The sequence below is a fragment of the Mus caroli genome, chromosome 4 (assembly GCF_900094665.2).
Source record: "Mus caroli chromosome 4, CAROLI_EIJ_v1.1, whole genome shotgun sequence".
NCBI lineage: Eukaryota > Metazoa > Chordata > Mammalia > Rodentia > Muridae > Mus > Mus caroli.
Genome location: NC_034573.1, coordinates 74593529 through 74608749, shown reverse-complemented (window position 1 = coordinate 74608749; position 15221 = coordinate 74593529).

Here is a 15221-nt window from a genome sequence, read left to right as displayed (position 1 = left end):
AAAAAAAAAAAAAAGCATCCTTTAAAATTTATATATAAAATATGATTTTATTTACACAATAGTCTTAAACTGATAAAATAATAGAAATGACAACAGTGGTGGCAAACATAGGAGAGAGAGCAGCCATGGCAGTAAAGTGTGTTTTGATGGATGTTAGTTTTCATTGAGATTTTACAGAACAGTAGGAATTGGGAGATGTGGTAAAGGTTGGGTTTACTATTTCTTATAAATAAATGCAAATACATAATTACTTTCAAAGGGAAGTTTCAAAAGTAATATTGCCGGTATGCTAGAGTGATTAGTATAATAAAATTAGGGGGAAAACACAAACACAGAAACTGATTATAGATGTTATATAATGTGTTATATAACAAGGAACAAAACAAGGATGGAAAGTGGGGTGAAAAGGAAGGCAGGGGGGATTCATTTATAGTTGTGTTGGTTGGATTCCCCCAAACTTCTTGCAGAGTGAAGGCTTGGTCCACAACTGCTGGAAATATTGGAAGGGGTCATGAAAAAGAAGCCAGGGGAAGACCTTGCATTTTCAAGAGGATGCTCTGGAAGGACATTGGGTCCTCAGCTGCATCCCCTGACTCTCTGGTTTCTTGGCTACCAGGAGATAAGCAGTATGTCTGATATGCTGTTTCTGCTGTCATGTTCTGCCTTTCCACAGGCCCAAGATCTACTGAGCCGGCCAACCGCATCCTTAAAGCCTTTGAACCCATGAGTCAAAATAAAAATGTCCTCTTGAAAGTTGTTCATCTTGGGTGTTTTTACACTGGGACAGAAAGCAGAATAACACAGTACTTCCCTTGTTAGAGTTTATCTTTTCTTTTTAGTATTTTTGGAATTAAAATGTGGTTACATCATTCTACCTCCATTTCTTCCCTCCAACCCCTGCCTATGTATCTGCCGTGTTCTATTTTACATTCATGGCTGCCTTTCTTTAATTGTTGACACAGCAGGTTTTTTTTTCCAGACACTTATCTGCTATCAGACTCTGTTATGGATACCAGTGCTAGGGAAAAGTAACTATAATGATGTTTCCTTTATGGAAGCCAATGTTTCTGATGAATTTTTTTTAAGCAATAAATTCACAGGATAATTTCAGACACCTGCAAATATTTCAAAGAAAGTAATACAGTATTTATAATAATATTAATGCTACATGTGATCTTATCTTGGAAAAGCATAAGACATACATCTAAGGAAGTGGTACCTAAGAGGTATTTATAATAAGAAAGAGGCAAATCTAAGACACACTTAGGGAAAGACTGAGGAAGAAGACATTAGAAATACTGATTCCTATGAGACACAGCTGCTACCCAGAATCTTTCAGCCATGCCCACAGTCCTGTTCTGTGATAAATGACATAACCAAGTGGTAGAGACAAATGCCTAAAAATCTTGAACCATTAAATTTGGGAGAAGGCTTCTCCTGTTTTTCAACATTTTAATCTGGTTTCTCATAGTTGTTTTTTGTTTATTTGTTTTAAGATAAAAGAGACTGATTTAAACACATTTTGTTGTAAAGGCAAAAAGATACATTCTCTCTTCTCTCCCCACCCCTAATGTGTGTGTTTGTGTGTGTGTGTAGCAGCTATGGATTTATTCATTAATAAAAGAAAAGTTATAGACAGTTTTTAGCTTTATTATAGAAAGTAGACATGGAAACAAAGACATGGTCGTTGGGCTCTGACTAGCCTGAGAGTTCTGCTTCTGATTTGTGAAACCTGTGAGACATCCAAACGAAGAAGTAGGCACATGGCATGGATGCCAGACACAGAAAAGGGTCATTCTTAGAAGCATATATTTGCATGATGAACATTAATGCTATTATACTAGCTGTTTTGACCTTTGGAGGAATATTAGACAAGAGTGGATGGGGCAGGACAGCTTTCTGCAATCATATGGACATTATGACTTGGAGAAAGAAGAAAGGAGCCAGATTTAAAAACAAAGAAGAAAAGAGGAAAGTATGGGAGTGTTATATGGTAGAATTCTAGAGGTCAGCGTCCTGGAAGAAAGCTTTGAACCTGTGAGTCAAAATAGTAAATAGTGTTGAAAACTAACAGGAAGTTAAAATAAAAAATGGAAGATTAAGAAACTTAGAAACATGAAAATCACTCACAACCGTAAAAAGATAGCCTCACTAATGCAATAGTGGCATCAGTGTTTGGGAGTAACCAATTGCATCCTGGCTGGATTGAGGCCTGCTCCATGGAAAGAAACACATACCTGGAACTGCAAACTTGGGCAAACTTGGGCAAAACCCTTAGCTTGGTTATGTCTCAGGACTGAGGATGCAAATTTTTAAACTAATACTAAACTAAATAGATATAAATAGCCAAATGGCCTTCTAAATGTTCATATTTCTGGGCATAGTTCAGTGTTGGACTTTCCCTTGTCCAGAAAATGTTCTCTTTGCATTATGTTCAGAACTCATACACTAACTCATAACAAGCCAAAATGTTGAGAATAGAGAGATGACATCTAAATGAACATATAGATCACCTCCCCCACGGTCCAAGAAACATCATGGAAAGGGCAGAATATTTGACAGTACAAATACAATACTGATAATACCACTGGAACAATATGATACCAACCAAGAGATAGAAGTGCTAACTTAGGCAGTGGCAGAAAAGGCTAGTGTTGAAACTAAGTCTGTCCAGAAGTAAAGACTAAAATAAGATCTTTGTCTCAAAGTGATTCTACCTACCAGAAATGGTCTTACTCCTTGACCTTTTTGACTGTTCTCACCCAGTTTGCACATCAAAACCGAACCATCCTCAAATGAGATGTTTTCTTCCCCTGCCCCCTGTTAATGTTTAGGATATTTTTTTTCTGTACCAGCTGTAGATAGTTAATCACACATTAATTGCAGACTTTCTACTATCGTAGTTTCAATATTGTTCTTCTAGTCCTTGACTTGAACTTCCCAGTGCTGATTGAAACCTACTCTGCAGTAAGAACACTGTCATAGTGGATCGTGTTCAGGATGCATAGGGCCTTCCCACCCTTACCCCTACAGTCACTTTTCCTCATTTGCCTTTGGAGGACAAGAATGATCCTGTACACAGGACATTAAAGCCACTGGAGTTGCAGTTCCCTTTTGACAGTGGAGAAAACACTTAAAATGGAAAATATATGAATGGAATGAGTGAATGTCTATTTAAATGAATGAATATAAAGGATTACTTCTCCCATTGCTGAGATGTGTCTGGTGGGCTGCTTAAGCATGAACTTTATCGAGGCATTATCTGTTGATAACTTTGAATATGAAGCTCATCTTCACAAAACTGTAACTTATAATTAGAAGTTCATAATTGTTTTCTATTGCACGGTAGGATCACTAACCATGGCTGTTAGGCACTATATATTGCAAGAAGCTAAAAGTAAGGCTCTGAATGACTTAGCCATAAAGAAAGGATGTTAGAAAAGATAGATGGGCTAAGACAAAGTGTATATGGCTCGACCTAGCACATGCTATCCCACAGTTAGAAAAATGTTCATGTTTTTATATATTGCTAAAATTGCCATTTTTTCAAGGTTAAAGGTTCAGGAAAGGGTCATTCTATTTTCTACAATGACTAAATGTGGGAAGCTTTTGGGGGCCAGCCTACAAGTCGCAGTGCATTAATAATCAAAGTGGTATGTTGGCAAGAGTGTTGGTGTATGGACTTGTTTTGTTTGGCTAGCCCGTCTCTGTTATTCCTCTGGCTTAGCATGCCTGTAGTGGGGAACTGTCCTCTCCGTGTTGTCCTCATTCGTTCCAATTAGCTCACACTCAGCCGTGCCTCACTTACTTTGCAGATGCTAGATTTGTGGCTCTTGACATACAACATTATTGCAACCAAAACAAATCAGTTACAAGTTCAAAATGATGACCTTCAGAACTTTTACAGTGCATAAATTACTTAGCCAGAGACGTTTAAAGTGTGCCAATAAAACAGAGAGGAAACTGGATCTGTTTTCATGATTTGGACTCCTAGCTAGTCAGAGCTACATGGGAAATCAAAATAAGTTCAGTAAGATTTCTTAGGGGTGTAGATCAAATGTTTAATGATGTAGTAGAGGGCTGGAAAGTATGTCCTGGGAGACTCTGAAGTAGGAATTGTGTCATTTTCTCTGTATATTGTCTGTCAAATGTACCCATTCTGTAATATAAGGGTGACCAGAACACTGACCTATGTGGGCTTCAATGGCTTCCACCCTGGCCACCCTGTTTTATTATTGTTTTTGACCAACATTTTCTTTTAACTTAAATTATGCCTTGAACTAACAATTTTTTTTTGTGCAGTGACATACATGGCTGCAAGTGGTCTTGCTGACATACATGGCTGCATTAAAATGCCATTCAGAGCAATTATACCGAAAGATGTTAGTTCCCCACAGAGGAGAGCAGTATCTTGTTATGGAGCCCCAAACCAAATCTGAAACTCTTGTATTCACATGGTAAGCTTATTTTAGCAGAAGCTATTCACCGTGCTGGGATGCTGCTAGGTCTTCAACGCTTGTAGCAGCAGAGCAGAGTAGAAGAGTCGCTGCTCATAGCAATTTCCTGCATTACAACATGGGCAAGTTATGCATCATTTGTTCTGAATTTCTTCAGATATACATGGAAGGGTGTGTTGATGCTACCTTCAGTGGGCTATTGTAAAAGTTACATAATATGTCTAATAGGGCTTACCACATAAAGGCATGCAACACGTCTTTCCCTTCCTTCTGAGTGAGTCATTATTTGACTTCATCCCCAAATTAGGGAGTGGGAAGGATGCTGGTGAGAGACTTACTGCAGACTCATTCACACTAATTAAATAGCAAATGTTTAAACAAACCACTCATAAAGGTAATTATTTCCTACAGTATTTATGGTATGATTTAGCATTATTTTATATACTATAAATTATGGCCTGGAATGTCTATGTCTTTATCCCAAACTACCATTTTCATTTCTATGGGAAAATGCTTTCCAGATTTTAAGAGTACAACTAAGAAAATAAATGATCTTTTCAACCAGTCAACTAAGAAATGAAGGCTACAATTAGTGCCTAACTTCACCTTAGATATAAAATTTGAAGACTAGGAGCCTATTACTGATCAATGATCATTCTGATTACACATTAAGAAAATATTTGGGGGGAATGAACCTTTGGCAGGAAGGTCTAGAACGAAAGTGGCCTCTTATTTACCTCCTTACACATTTAGCTTTTATAAAATAACATTGAAGCTACTCTTCAAAAATTTGTCTGGCCTATAATATGTGTGAATGGTAGAATCTGGCTGAAACAGTGATATTCCAATTTAGAGTTCAGAATTAAAAAGCCTTTAATACCTACTGTGGAATTAACCCCTCCATTTAAATGAACTATCACTAGCCTGCTACAGTATGAGACATACAATAAAAAATAAATCTAGCTGTCCTAATCAAGGCCATGCTAGACAAGGCTACAACTAACAAAGCCTAAGCTAGAGTTGCCTACTCAACCTAAAGTGGCATACTAACTAGGAGAGGTTCTAAGCAATACATTTAGCTATGTAGAGAGATGTGATAGAATGTGTCAAAGAGTAATATTAACTATGTAGAGAGATATAATAGAATGTGTCAAAGAGTAGGCCTAAAGAATTGAGTTCCATGTTTTATAGAGAAAGAAGAGCCAAGAATTGTACATTGATAAATATCCCAGGTTTGTGAAATAGAACTATCTCAAGATTTTAGACATCAGCTTTAGAAGAAAAAATATAAACCTATGTACACACAAATATACCATACACTTACAGAATGTCTTCAAAATGTCTAGGCATGTCTACAAATGTTGTCACCTATTAGAAAGTCAAAAAGGATGGCTGCTGTGTAGAGAAACATCAAATAATCAGACACTTTATGGCAACATCCAAGGGTTTATTCTGTATGAAAGCACCTTTCTAAAATGGACTAAAGATGTCAAAGTTGAGCAATATGGCAACAGAAGAAACAAGGGTGGCTAGACATAAACTCAAAAGTAAACAGACCCAGAAAGAATTTTAAGAGCTCTTTGCAAAAATCAGCAAAGGCCATAATGTATAGTCCTTTAAATAAATGAGTGGGGGAGCAGCCAGCCAAGGAAGAGTGAGATGAATACAGTGCAAAAGGTCCATCAAGAAAATGAGAAAAGATAGCAGAGAGACTCAATTAATTCTTGGCTTCAGTCATTCCTGAAGAAGACATTAGGGAGTTCCCCACTCTAAAATTGCCTTTTGACAGAGACAGGTCAGAGGTAAAGGAACAAATAACGCTAAAAGCACAAGGTGTGCTCAAATGAATTGGCAAGCTAAGGTAGATAGATTGTACACCGGAATCCTGGCACCTGGCCAGGCATCAAGAAGAAACTAAAGGGTAAGGAGGGCTCTCCCTAGCCAATGTGCAACTGTGTTAGAAAAATCCTTTGAATACATTTCACTTAACATACTGACAATCAGCAGAAATTTCACAAAGCAGTGGGAACATGCAATATTTGTACAAAAATTACAGGATTATCAAGTGAAGCTTTTGCTCGATATCTAATTTGTGGATTCCCCTTCCTTCCTTCCTTCCTTCCTTTCCTTCTTCCTTATTCCGTGAGAAGCCAGTCAGATTCGGTGTGCTGAGCTTTATATCTCAAGGAGTTATTAAGAGATCTGACATGTCAGAATTACAAGCACATAGCTAAGATGAGAAAAGTTATGTGGTGATGGCAACAGACCTCAGCATCACACCCATGCTAGGTGATCACTACATTCCCTGTTCCGAAAAACGAAAGTTGATTTTAAGTCACGATCTTGACTCAAGCTAATGTTTGCACTCATTTGTGATGGCTTAAGCTGAGAAATCGCTAACCAGAGAGAAGACCTGCTAAAAGCAAAAGAGAGGTGGGTTATCCATGGTTTGACTAAGGTGGGTGGAAATTCCCAAAGACTAGAGAGGGAGGAGGTTCAGATTAAGGTGGATTTTACAAATAACAGAACAGACTTTGCATGGGAAAAGGAGAGGGAAATGGCCAGAGCATGAAGATGCAGGCTGTTGAACAACGTGGTACTAAAAGATACAGGAAACATTTCATTGGTTAGACAAGGGGCTAGCCAATGGAACCCAGACAAATGTGCTCCCACGTGTTCATGCTTTCATAAAGGGGCAAGCTTGGCAGAAACACTGGCTGGTTGAGGAGTCCAGGTACCAATGGGGAACTGCTGCTGTAGACTAAGAGCTTGGTTGTGCCTTTGGGTGGTTCAATCATCATGATTATAGGCCTCAGCTATTTTGAGTTGGATGCAGAATTCAGAAATGTGACATTTATTGTATGTGCGTGTTGCTACAAAATGCTATCCTACTCCTATGAGGGAAACCAGAAATACATTTTTAAAAATAGAAATCATCACTAATTAATCCATTTGGATTATTTGACTGGGAAAGTAAGCCTGAGAAAAATCACAAATTTAATTTATCTTGCTGTTCAAAAGACTTTAGCCAAATTTCTATGACAAAGGTTATTTAAACTTTCTCTTCTCTATTTTGAATGATGAAATATCTTACATATTCTGGAAAGGTCATAACTTGTGATAACAGAGATATAAAACACTGACCACCCAGATATAGCAGATGTTAATATTTTATTTTGTTTACTTCAGATCCTATTACTAAAAATAAAAAAAATATAACACTGTACATGGGGCTAAAGTCTCAACTTCAGCTTTTCCCTTTATTTTAACAATAAAACATACTTCTAGATGTATATGGCTTTCATGTTCATTTTTCTGGAAATATTTGCTGTTTGCAAGTTAGGATTCGGGTGATGTTATCCTCATATACGCTGTCTTTCGTTATTAAGGTTCATTTTTTCCTTTCTTTGCATTCCTTTAAAATAGAAAGTGGGAACTGGAGAGATGGCTTAGTGGGTGAGAGCTGGCACTGTTTGTGAATAGGACCAGAGTTCACTTCCCAGAGCCCACATCAGTCATATCACAACCATCTCTAGCTCCATCTTCAGGTTATCAACAGGTCTGTACTCTGTGGGCACCTGCACACATATTTGCAGACACACCCATATACACATAATTAAAAATAAAAAAATCTTTAAAAACAAAACCAAAAGACAAAGCAGAAGTGGTGGTCTCTTTGTCAATAGAGTTTTCGTGATGTTCATTCTGCTCTATACTTTTCCTATGACCAATGTTAAATAATGTTTCTATATATTTCTTAATTATTATTTTTTTAAATATATGGATTTAGAATATAAATTTATTTTACTTCTACGTATTTGACAATTTTATCTTTCTCTTTAAATTCTAATTTAATTTTATTGTGCGGTATGAAATTGGATCTTTATAAATTCATTGATATTTATTTTATAGTAACATATTTTTTACATTTAAAAATTATTTTGTGTGACCATTAAAATAATGTGCATTCCACTATTGTTGAGTTTACTATTCTATAATTGTCTACAGTCAATTTTGATTAATAGAATTGCTCATGACTCCAATATTTTTATTCAGTTTATATATTCTCTCAATTACTGAGAGAGATATTAAAATACTTGGCCATTCTTTTTTATTTTAGTTTAGTTTTTGTTATGATATGAATCATCCCTGGCTGTTGAGTAGACTGAACAAGAGTTCTACCACAGAGAGACTTCCACATTCTAAATCTTTGAGGTTAGTTGTAGATTCCTGTTCCTTCATGCAGTTCTATCACATTTTGCTCCAGGTATTTGGAGGATGTTTTCAAATGAATAACAGCTTACTATATCTTCTAGGTAAATTGAGGCCTTTATAATATAAATTTACCTTCTTACTCTTAGTAATATTCTTTCTTCCAAAATTTGTGTTTTTTTCCTGATCTAATACAGATACACTGATGTTTTAATTAGTGTCAACATCCTTTTTTTTATCCCTTTATGATCAACCTATTTTCGTGCTATTTTGTAGTCTACTTATTGTAAGCTGCATTTAATTGTCATTTTGCTTTTTCTTCAGCATAAGAATATCTGTAATGTAACAAGGATATTTAGAGCATTTACATTTAATGTGATTATGGATGTGTGTATAATCAGCTCTGTCATCTAGGTTTTTGCTATTTGTCTCATCTATCCTCTATTCCTTTTTCTTTATTTTCAACCTTAAAATTATCTGTTATCCCCTCTCCTCTGGTGATACAGTTCCACCTACAGAGAACAGTGTGAGGCATTCCCATGGCACACTGGCATTTCTCCCACTTAAAAAATGACTTAATTTATTGTCTGTGGCCCTTCCTTTAGTTTCTGCTAGAAGTCTCCAAATTCACTGATGGTTGCTTGTGTGCTTTTATGATCACAAATTGTAGATTTCAATCTCAAAAATTCCTCCTTGGGTCTCTTGTTATAGTTTTATGTTTCTTCTTAAGGTCTAAAACATATGGAATGCAGTTATAATTTGTGTTTTAATGTCTTTGTTAGTTTTAGCATCTGCTTCAGGTCTGTGATGAATTTGATTAATTTCTGTTTTGCCTCATTGTGGTTTATATTTTCCTGATACATTGCATGCTTTGACATTTTTGATTAAATGTCAGAGCCTACCATATATCTTTGTGATGTGGGATAAATTTGGATACTCATAAGTGATCTTGAGTTTTATTTTAAGATGTCTAAGAGGTTAGGTTACTTGAAATTGCTCTATATTATAGGGTTTGTTGTTGTTGTTGTTGTTGTTGTTGTTGTAGATGTTTAAAATTTGTTAAGACATGGAATAATTCTAAATGTGGGCCAGTTTTCCCAGCTCCTGACACCAAATACTAATGAACACAGTCAGCTATGTTCCATGAGTCCTGAGACTTGCCACTGGTTAGAGTGAATACCCAGTCTCTGTGACTACTGGGTCCCAACGCTCTTACCCCATGGCTCTTCTCTACAGTGTAGATATCTCAAGACTTGCATCCACCTAATCAGCCGCAGCCTGGAAAGAATCCTCATCCTTGCCTGTGCTGCTCTCTGCCTAGGACTCTAACCCTAGTCAATTAGTCTCCCTAGATTTTTGTTAATATTTCCTCAAGTCACCGGATCTCGAGGTGCCAACTGGTTCTCTTCTCTGTGGCCTAAAATCTCACTTCATTGTCATGAGATGATGGTGCTTTTTTTTGTATCAATGTGTTCTGCCTCCCAGGGAGCAAACCAGCATTGCTGTGTTACCACGGGACTATCGATTCCTAGACTTTCTTGATTTTCGTTTATTTGTTTCCTACACTTTGTTGATTTGAGTTTATTTCATGGTAGAAAATAAAATCCTATTCTGAGATTTTATTATAGACAGAAGGCAAAGTCTCATAGATTCATTTAAAACTTGACTGCAAAACATTCAAGTATAGTACAATGTGGTAAAATTAAAAGATTTTCTTTATTCTATGCCTCTTCTTATTCTCTTCCCACAGTATCTTTAGCCAGAAATTCTCCCTCTCCCTCCCCCACTCCATCCCCCGCCCCCACACAACAAATATTCAAAGTAAAAGCAATATACCTTCCTATTTTCATTCAACATGTGTCATAAAACTTTTCATGGTAATTTTTTTAAATCATAGCTTTAAAATATCAAATATTATAAATTCTGAATGAACCATAACTTGTGCATTTTGTGTGCTTTGTGAGCTTGCTTATTGAAGGATTCAGTGATTGTAATATTTTCTATTATGGCCTGCAATGATTCTAACGGCCTCTCTAAAATTCACACTGGAATGGAATTGCCACCGTTCTCCTATTGGCAATTGGCAACATTAAGAAGTGTTTAGGTCACAAGCTTTCCATGTTCATAAATCCAGTTATGGGGCTTCCTGTGAGTGGATTCATTTCTAAGTGGGTGCTTTGCTGTGACAGTTAGCCATCTCCATATTTCAAAAGCTTGCTGTTCTCTGCTATCTTATGACACAGCAGAGAGGCCCTTGCCAGAGACTGGCACCATGCCCTTGAACTTTCCAGACAAAAGAGCTCTGGATCAGATAAACTATTGTTTATAAATTAGTCTGTAGCATTCTGTTACAGCAGTGGGAAACTAAGGTACAAACAAAGCTATAATACATATCTATATGTAGAGAGGACAAAAAAGATCAAAATACAGTCAAAGGAGTATTAAATACTGAATATTTACTTTTCTGGTTTGCTACCAAGGGCTGTGTTCTTGTTTATTAAGATTGCCACATTGCACTCTTTAAAAATATAAATGTTTATTCTCATTCAACACATTTAACAATGCTTCCAAGTACCCATAGTCTCATGTTTTATATCACTTGGTTTAGAACAAGTTGTTTTCATCAAAATATGAAATGAAAATGACTGCAGTAGTGTTTTCTCCTTTTTTACCTGATAACCAGTAAAGCCAATGTATTGAATTGCTACAGAGGTCTCCTGTTTATTCACTGTCTGTTTACCTTTTTGCAATTTTCTACTGACTCGCATAGGCACTTGCTTTCCTACTGATTACTGGAGACCTTCTACATTCAGTATGAGTCTTTCTCCACTGTAGCATCCTTTGGGCTGTTACTTAAAATTAGTTGTTCGTGCTTTCCAGATAGGTGATAATTTTATCAATATAAAGACTGTTGGTATTTGTCTTTATATTTTTTAGATTTAGGATATCCATTGGAAGGCCAACAACAAATCTTACATTAAAAAATGGTCACTTTTATTTCCTCTTAATAGTTTCATTACTTCTATTTCTTTAGTCTCCTTTATATATCAGATGATCCTTTTGTACACGAGGTGTTTGTGCATGAATTTGAAGGTTTTTTCCAGTTTTTTTTCCTAAGATTATATGAAGGAATCTATCACTTAGATAGAAGCACTCATAAGAAAAGTTAATGTATTATGTATTCTTCTAGGTTGCTTATCACTTAATCAAATTATTGATTCCTGGGGTAATTAATAGGATGCAATGCTTTCTTACATTGGTATTTTTTCTAGTTCATTTTATGCCAACTTGATACATATTAGAGTCATTTGGGAAGAGAGACTCTCAACTGAGAAAATGCCTCCATAAGACTGGCCTCTAAGCAAGTCTGCTTGGTATTTTCTTTCTTTCTTTCTTTCTTTCTTTCTTTCTTTCTTTCTTTCTTTCTTTCTTTCTTTCTTTCTTTCTTTCTTTCTTTCATTCTTTTTAAATTTCTAATTTTTATTAGGTATTTTCTTTATTTGCATTTCAAATGTTATCCCCTTTCCTACTTTCCCTTATGAAAATCCCCTATACCCTCTCCCTCCCCTTTCTCCACAACCCACCCACTCCTGCTTCCCGGCCCTGGCATTCCCCTATACTAGGGCATAGAACCTTCACAGGACCAAAGGCCTTTCCTCCCATTGATGACCAACTAGGCCACCCTCTGCTACATATGCTGCTAGAGCCATGAGTCCCACCATGTGTTTTCTTTGATTGGTGGTTTAGTCCTAGGGAGCTCTAGGGGTACTGGTTAATTCATATTGTTGTTCCTCCTATGGGGCTACAAACCCCCTCAGCTCCTTGGGTACTTTCTCTAGCTCCTTCATTGGGGACCCTGTGCTCTGTCCAATGGATGGCTGTGAGCATCCACTTCTGTATCTGTCAGGCACTGGCAGAGCCTCTCAGGAGACAGCTATATCAGTCTCCTGTCAGCAAAATCTTTTTGGCATCTGCAATAGTGTCTGGGTTTGGTGGTGGTTTATGGGATGGATCCCCAGGTGGGGCAGTCTCTGGATGGTCATTCCGTAAGTCTCTGCTCCATACTTTGTAACTCCTTCCATGAGTATTTTGTTCCCCCTTCAAAACAGGATCAAAGTGACCACACTTTGTATCTTGGGTATTCTGAGCTTCTGGGCTAATATCCACTTATCAGTGAGTGCATATCATGTGTGATTTTTTTTGTAATTGGGTTACTTCACTTAGGATGATCCATCCATTTGTCTAGGAATTTAATAAAGTCATTGTTTTTAATAGCTGCGTATACTCCATTGTGTAAATGGACCACATTTTCTGTATCCATTCCTCTGTTGAGGGGCATCTGGGTTCTTTCCAGCTTCTGGCTATTATAAATAAGGCTGCTATGAACATAGTGGANCATGTGTCCTTNTTACNNGTTGGNNCATCTTCTGGNTATANGCCCAGGAGNGNTATTGCTGGATCNTNNGGTAGTACTATGTCCAAGGATTCCTGTGAGAGGCCAGTCCATTGTGTGTGGTGTTACCCCTGTGGAGGTACTCCAGGGTGCTATTAGAAAGCAGGCTGAGGAAGGATGGAGGAGCAATCCAGTAAGCAGAGTTCCTTCTTCGATTCTGCTGCAGTTTCTGCCTCCAGGTTTCTGCCTTGATTTGTTTTGATAAAGGACTCTGATGTGGAACTGTAAACCAAATAAGCCCTTTCCTCCACAAGTCACATTTCATTACAGCATATTATCACAGCAATAGAAAGCAAACAAAGACAATATCTGAGAGTCCCTTATTGCTGCCATTGGTTTTGATGATTCTGTGCCCAGCTTTATAACTGTGCCTTCATTTAGAGTCCATAATAAATCTCTAAGTATTTTTATATTTATCCTAGGAGACTATAAAGAGAATTGAAATATTTATAATACTCAGAGAGGAACTAAAAACCCTGAATTTAACATGGAAATATATGCACCTACATCTTTCTCTAAAAACCTTAAGTTACCATTTAACTGTCTACCCATTTACCTGTCTATGATATGATCATACTGTATCACAGAATATCCCTGCTTCATTATTCCTCAATCACTGCTCCTTTCAATTATTTGTAGTGTTTATAGGTCAGAGCTGAGGGTTGAGAACCTGGTATGCTTCTAAGGAGGATGTTCCACTAGATGTCTAGGTGTGGCCAAGAAAGATAAAGTAAAAGAAGAGACACTGACAGCTGTGAAATGAAAAAGATAAGGACATGAAGCCTACTTTAAAACGAGTTGGATCAGCACTCAAGAAAGAGCATCCCTCAGTGCAGCTGACTCTGCACTAACTTTATAATGGGATTTCAGGCTGGCTGTGAGCCAGCAAATTGCCTTTCTTAATTTGAATGTTCATTTGGCTAACTGATCCTTTTAGAATACCTGTCATTTTGAGGTTAACAGACCAAAAGAAGCCACAAAAAGAGTTTGATCTCTGTGTAGCAGAAGGCAGGTCTTGAGAATGGAGAACTACAATTAACTAGTATATAGGTGTGTCAACAGTATCTTTGGAATCACAGGATTAATTGTGCCAGGAGAAATTCATAAATGCTAATTTTCTCTCTTTGGGCACAGAAGGTTTGTTCTCTTCCTAACTAAACCTGGGGACTTTATGTGTGTAAAGTTTGCCGATGCAAAGTTAGCAGAGTGTACCCACTCAGATCCGGGATGTAGCTGAAGGAGTCTTGTTTACTTTTCCATGCCCCCTTTCCTGATTTGGTCCTCATGAAAACTGGAGAAAAGGAAATGCCATTAGCCTGGGTCTCCTAGAGACAAAGATAAGGAGAGCCCTGCAGGCTGACCCATATCAGGGCAAGAGTACAAGGCAGGAACTCAGTGACTGGCAACCGACTAACATTCCAGGATGGTTTGTCGCCTCTACTTTACTAGGAATGATGAATCATGTTTTCCCATGTTCTACCTCTTGCACTTAACATCTCTGTCCTCAAATGTCTCTTTTCCACTTGGGAGTTGAATGTGTTATAGTTTCAGTTTCTGGCTTTTCCTTGCCCTGTGACTTAATGAATGCCACGTATATTTGGGATTTTTTTGTTGTTAATTGTTGTTGTGTTAAAACCATGGATGCATGGATCGGTGACTGTGCTTCATTTCCCCCATCCTCAGGAACAGGACCTGTCCTCCTTTAAGATCAGAAATGGATGTGCTGCTGGCTCAGGTCTGAGTCTGTACTAAAGTGGAAGTCTCTTACCACTACCCAGTACTCTCCACGATAATGAAGTTAGGCCTTCTGAAGGATGGAATCCATCTTGTCTTTTATTGACCTTTATAAAAAGCCCTACCAAACAAAACCACCAACCATGAACACAGTCTCCAGAAACTTTTCTTCTCTGATGTACACCTGCATGCCTCAGCTATGTCGTTTATTATAATATGACCCTAGCCTTGCAAAGTTGGACAACTGAATAAAAAGGCAAATGTCTACCATGTACAATGCTCATCTCACTAATTTCCTTAATTATAAATATCTATTTGTCAAAGCCTTTTGCATTTATGATTTCAATAATTCTATTTTTCACTGA